The 6825-nt window shown below is 34.1% G+C and overlaps 1 long non-coding RNA gene across 1 annotated transcript; it reads right to left on the reverse strand.

Annotated features, from left to right (window-relative positions):
- On the reverse strand, positions 2676 to 6307 carry LOC110265687. The gene is made up of 2 exons (XR_002351898.1): positions 6248 to 6307; positions 2676 to 2768 (listed from the first exon to the last, which is right to left on the reverse strand). It is a non-coding gene; the product is annotated as an uncharacterized LOC110265687 (long non-coding RNA).

The following is a 6825-nucleotide window of genomic DNA, read 5'->3' on the forward strand; positions in this document are numbered from 1 at the left end:
TCCTACCTTCTCTTGTTTTTTTAATTGATTATGTCTTTTGAATTTTTTAATCAATATATTATAAAAAATATACATGTGGTAATAAAGAAAATAGAATCAAAGAAGAACCAATAAAAGAGCTCCTGATACTATATTAGTGTTTATGATATGAAGAGAGGATCGAAAAGAAAATCATTATTAAAACTAATTATTATTGTGTCACATACAAGTCAGAGTAACATATATAAAGTTACATAAAATTCTCCAATCATCTCATTATTTGGGCTAACATAAAATTACATATATAAGTTTCAGAGCATGATGGAAGAATCTAAGCTTTTTATAAAGTTAATAGAGATATAGTTCAACTCATTGATGATATATCAATATTTTAGTTAGATGTACGCTTTCTTTTAATTATTATTTTCGTTGGGCAGTTGGAAGTTGAGACTACTATGCTCTTCCTTAGTTTCTTTCTTTTCTTATTTTTTTCAGCAGCTTAATAGATCATGTATTTTGAACATTTTAATCAAAATATTATGAAAATTATCACAGCATTACAGGTTAATTATTATTGATTATTGGCATAATAATTACTTCCAATGCTACATATAATATAGTATTAGTGAATGCAGGAGCGAAGCTAGATAATATTTATCAGGGGCCAATATTCTTTTTAGTTTTTTATTTTAATAAAAAAAGTTAAAAGTAACTCTATATATAATTTTAATTAAAAATAACAACTAAAACTTAAAATTTACTTTTTATAAGATAACTGAACATATTGTATATTAAAATAATTAAACACAAATATCTCAAAACTAATTTCAAATATTGTAAATATAAGTTGTTACATACTTGTTTTTAGAATCTTCAATTACTATTCAATTCTTCTTTAGACGTTTTCTGCAAAATTATTAAAAAAATGTATTATGCTTCAACCTTCATGTAAATAATTTAAATCACAACCATAATTTATGCAATAAAAACATTAGTAACAATATTATTAGAACTAAAATAAATTAAAATTTACAACTTACATAGACAATTGAGCTCGACATTTTTTTTTTATTCAAAGTCATCTATTATTGAATCTGTACTGAAAGTAGCTGCAATTTCTTTCTCAATGTAAATGACTAAATTATCTGCAAGAAATTCGTCTGCTATTTTACTCCGAAGTCTTGTTTTAACAATTTTCATTGCCGAGAAAGCTCTTTCTGTTGTTGCTGTAGATACTGGAAGAGTCAAGACATTGCGAATCAGTCTATCAACCAAATGATAAGTTCTTGATTTTCCTGTTTCCTTCAATCTTTGACATAATTCAGAAAGTGTCCCAACATCTTTTAGATGATTCGGTATATCAAATGCATAATGTTGCAATTGAGCATTCAAGAGAATCATTTCATGATCAGAAAAATCTGAAGGATAAAACTTTTCATCTAACTTGCATATATTCTGAATATTAAACAACTTAAAATTGATTTTAGGGTCCAAAGCAGTACTTAAAGTCAAAAGCTCCATGGTTTCCTCATTGAATCTACTATTTAACTCTTGAATTTTGGGAGATCAATCTATGTCACCTTTCTTGTAACAGTAGGTCGAGACTTCGCCTCCTCAAATAACTTCAAGACATTTTTAAACTTTTCTTCCATTTGGAACATGCTTTCCTTAAAAGCATTTAGTTCTTCCAACACATAAGTGATAGATATTAGTGGCTTAGAAAAAAGGGTTGAATTTAGGCCTCTTTTAACTTTGTTTGAGTAATCTTAGAGATGAATACTTTTGAATTCTATTGAGTTGCTTCATATGAAAAATAGGAGATAATTTTATTTTGTCTCTCATTGAAGGAAGAGCCAGAGCAAAAGTAAGTGCAATGCAGGTAGTTGTGACGTTAAGTTGGATAGAATGAATAGGAGATTATTTTGTTTTGTCTCTTAAAGTGAAAAACTAGAAATAGAGAAGAGAAAGAGAAGTGACACAGCCATATATCCTGGTTCAATTATTCAATGCAATGTAGTCTACATCCAGTCTCCATCACAACCATGACAGAATTTCACTATCTTTGAACAAGATTACATTCATCAATTTTCCTAGAATTTTACCCAATCCTATCTGAGACAAACCCAGCTCCTACCCAAGCCATATTTGACTAGAAACTCACCCTAGTTTTCAACTGTAAAGTGCTCACCCAACTTGTAAAAAAATTTTCTCAGGATCATGAAAACAAAATAAAAAATCGTACAAAGAATTTCTGAAATAAACATAGGCTTTTTCCAAGTCTAACTCTCTCTGTCTTTTTCCACTAATTACTTTTTCTTACATTCCTTACTGTAATGTCTTTTACCATTGAAACAAAGAAAGATTAAATTGAGAAAACATAATATTCAATTGAGAACCATGAAGGAGAAGAATGAATAGCTCTATAACTACAATAACAACAACAAAGCCTTATCCCACTAAGTGGGGTCGGCTACATGAATCAAATGATGCCATTGTGCTCTGTCATGTGTCATGTCTACAGAGAGACCATTTACATGTAGATATCGTTTGACCACTTCATGGATGGTCTTCTTAGGTCTTCCTCTGCCTTTCGCCCCTTGTCCATCTTCCATCTCATCCACCCTCCTGACTGGATGTTCTATCGGTCTTCTTCTCACATGTCCAAACCACCTAAGACGCGATTCAACCATCTTTTTCACAATGGGTGCTACTCCAACTCTCTCCCTTATATCTTCATTCTTTATTTGATCCAATCGCGTATGATTGCTCATCCATCTCAACATCTTCATCTCTGCTGTAAACTCCGCTAAAATCGGTAAATTATTAGCTAATAAATTGAATTTTTAATAGGAAAGCTAAAAATACAAAACTAATATCAAAATAGGATAGAGTTCGTCGAAACGAGAATTTTGATACCAATTTCAAAAATTTGGCCCAGGACCGGAAAGGCCGAACCGGTTGAACCGAGATCCAAACCGAGCCCGTTGGTCCAACCGGACCCATAACATAAATGAAGCAGTAGCTTCATCTTTTCCATTTCACAAAAGCAATGAAACACACAGCAAGGGGGGAGGAGAAGAAACCTAACCCTCACCTTTCCTTCTCACCATCGTAACTCCTCTGTCCGGGCTCTGATCGCCGCACTGTTCGCGACCACGCGCTCAGCGCGTCGAGCTCTACCTTTCTATCCGAACAATTTCACTGGCAAGCTTTCTATTAAGTTCAAAATTTCTATCCCTCTTTCTTGGGTAAACTTGAAAACCTATGGTGAATCTTGTCCAATTTCTATGTTCTAGGTTCAAGTTAGCTTCCGGAACTTGTGGGCTCAAGCTATTGAGCATATGAGTATGGTAAGAACACCCTAACCCTAGCTCAATCTTGTAATTGTGATAGAAAACTGATTTGGAACATATATATATGTACTAGGTGTAGGTTAAGTGGGTGTTTATGCATTGGAATTGATTTGGGATTACTTGGAGATTTGTTGGTGACCAAGGCTTACTTTGGGGCTGTTTGATTGAGCTTGGAGGGGCTGTAATTTTGTGTTGAGAGGCTGCCTTGGGTGAATTAAGTGATCGGCCAAGGTATGGTTTAAGTTTCGCACGTTTAATATTTACGGTGTTGTGAAAACTTAGGTTAGAGGAACCATATGATAAGTTGAATTGTTGGTTGTATTTAATGATTAGCCTTGTAATGTTGTTGGAATATATTTTTTGGTGGATATATATTGGAATTATGAGGTTTGGAAGTTATTAATGATGTGCTCTTATATTTATTTATGATGGATTAGGATTGGTGTTTGTTAATAAGGATGTAGAGTTGTGTTGTGGTGGTATTGCATATGCTGTAACTAATTATGTAATGATCGGAATTACATGAGACCAAGTTTGGGCTAAACTTGGGAATATAAAGAACTAAACTGAAAAATTTGGGATCTTTTTGTTAAATATACAATTTATGGAAAATTTTTAAAGTTAGGTTGTTAAATCTGTCCTGCAGCAGAAAAGGTCAAACAGGGCAGCAACTTGTTTGTCTTGCTGCGACTTCTACGAGTTGAGTTTTGGAGCGAAACCAATTTTGTTATAAAATTTGATTAATTTTATTTATTACTATAAAACTTCAAAATTTTAAGAGTTGAGGATTGGGAGTTGTGAATTTTTGAATATTGGTAGTCAAAGCTAAAAAGAAACAGATTTCAGCAAGCTATGCATCAACTTCCAATACTTGTAACTCTTAGAATTGAATAGCGATTGAGTTGCAACTAAGATACACTTGTTTTTGGATAATCTAGGAGTTCCAAAACCAAAATTTAGCTTAATTGGAGTTTTGTAATAAAAGTTATTAAAATTGAAAGGTACTAAGCTTGTTGGTTTCTAAAACAGATTTTGACTTATTTTTACTTAACTTTCAGGTAATGTAACTTCTTCATTAAAAATGGTGTTAACTCAGAACTAATTGAGAAAGAAACCTGGATAAGTAAAGTTTAACTACATTAATTTTTAAAGTCATTGGATTTAACTTGGATTTTATATTGAATTTTGAATATCACATGCTGCTGCTGTTTTTCTGGTTTTATGCACTGCAGAGAAGTCACGGTTTTTCCTTTATTCCTGAGACTAGAGAAATCAAAAAATTATGATCTTTGATTTGTTAGAAATCTTATTTCAAGATGAACGCCTGGACATAAAGTTTGCGTAATTCCGAGTTCATTTGTTATATTAAAAACAGAAAAGAAAATAGAATGTCGAGGATGTCTTAGTGATAGTCATGAGTTCGAGAAGTTAAAGTTTAATCTTCGTGTGATGTGATTGATTTAATGTTAGAGTTGGGTTGATGTTAAGATTATTCGATATTAAAGAGGTTGAGAAGAGTTTGATAAATGGTTTGGTCGGGACCCGGAAAGGGTAAACGTGATGAATTATAAGAGAATGATGTGAAAGCTAAATGAATACATGTTGTTATGGCTATAAAGAACGAATGTAAGGAAATGATGATGATAAATGATGAGATTTGGGAATGACTGTGTGTGGTCGAAATGGTCGATATGGCAAGTAGAGGACGGAAGTTCCCTCTCTTGTCATGATGCAGATGTGGGGAAGGTGGAAAGGCACTCTCCTTCGTATTGTTTCCCCCACATTCTTCTCTGGTTGCAACGTGGAAAGGCACACTCCTTCAATGTGGAAAGGCACTCTCCTTCGTTTATGATCCTCCTGGAGATGCGCAACCTAGAGACCAATGTCTGGGTTAGCTACCAGATGTGTCGGGTTCTGGCAAAATAACCGACACGTGAGCTCATGACCAGTAGGATAGACATTCATCATATGCATATGTGTGCTTTGTTTGATATGCCTTAATTGGGAATTCCTAATTGATATATATCACCTGCTACTTGTATATTTGCTACTTGTATTATCTGTTCATTACTTGTGCTTGAACTTGTTTGGTTGTTTGCTCCTGTTGCATTATGGATGATGGAGGGATGGAGAAAATGGAGAAATGGTTTGGTGATAGGTGTGGATTGAAATTCAGTAAGTTAGGTAGATTTAGAATACCTACCCCTGTTTATGGTTTTTGTTTAGTAATTAAGTTGGATAATTGTATAACGGAGTTCTAGGATTGCCTATGGCATTCTCAGGACCCTATTTATTATACGCATGGCACTTTTACCATACTGAGAACCTCCGGTTCTCATTCCATATTATATTGTTGTTTTTCATATGCACGTCGAGAGGCTCCTCGCTAGGCTTCTGGATCTTGGAAAGCGAAGTAGTCCTTGGGTGTATTTTGGCTTCTGGCTGTATATATGTATATATATGTTTAGCTTACTCTCCAAGTAACTTATGTATGCTGCTCCTCTTAGAGGTTGAGGGAGAGTTAGAAGTTTATTTTGGTACTTTGGGATATTTTGAGAACACTTATGTATGTTTATATGTATATATATACCCTCTAGCCATCCTAAGCTTCGCAGGATGAGTCAGGGCTAGTTATGCTGCTTCCTTGGTTGTCCTTTATTTTTTTGCTTATCTTTATCTTGTTCCTATTAAGTTTCTTAGCACGCAAGTAATCCTTTCCTGAGCGTTGTGCTTTTTATTTTGCGATTTTATTTTACCCGTTTTTTTAAAGCTCCCAGTTAAATATCTTTTTCTTTATTATTATTATTATTATTATTATTATTATTATTATATATATTACTATTCTTAGAGGTCGTAATACCTTACTATCTCAGTCTTATGACTTAAGCATAAGATTAAGTATGGTAGGGTGTTACATCTGCCACACTCAGCTTATGTTCGTGCTCCCCTTTAGCCGCCCAACACTCCGTACCATAAAGCATAGCCGGTCTTATAGCGGTGCGATAGAATTTACCTTTAAGTTTTAAAGGCACTTTTTTGTCGCATATAAAACCAGATGCACTCCGCCATTTTGACCACCCTGCTTGGATCTTATGATTTACATCATGTTCAATCTCTCCATTATCCTGTATGATGCACCCAAGATACCTAAAACTTTTAACTTTTCGTAGGGCGTTTTCTCCAATATTCATCTCTATATTAGGGTTTTCCCTTCTCGGACTGAACTTACATTCCATATATTCCGTCTTGCTACGGCTTATGCGCAGACCATACACTTCTAAAGCTTCTCTCCATAACTCCAACTTTTTATTTAGGTCTTCCCTTGACTCTCCCATAAGGACGATATTATCGGCAAAAAGTATGCACCATGGCACAGGCTCTTGGATGTGCTCTGTAAGTACTTCCAAGACTAATGTGAATAAGTATGGACTTAAGGATGATCCCTGGTGTAATCCTATACCAATAGGAAATTCCTCTGTCACACCACTTTGAG

Source organism: Arachis ipaensis, chromosome B08 (genome assembly GCF_000816755.2).
Source record: "Arachis ipaensis cultivar K30076 chromosome B08, Araip1.1, whole genome shotgun sequence".
Taxonomy (NCBI): Eukaryota; Viridiplantae; Streptophyta; class Magnoliopsida; order Fabales; family Fabaceae; genus Arachis; species Arachis ipaensis.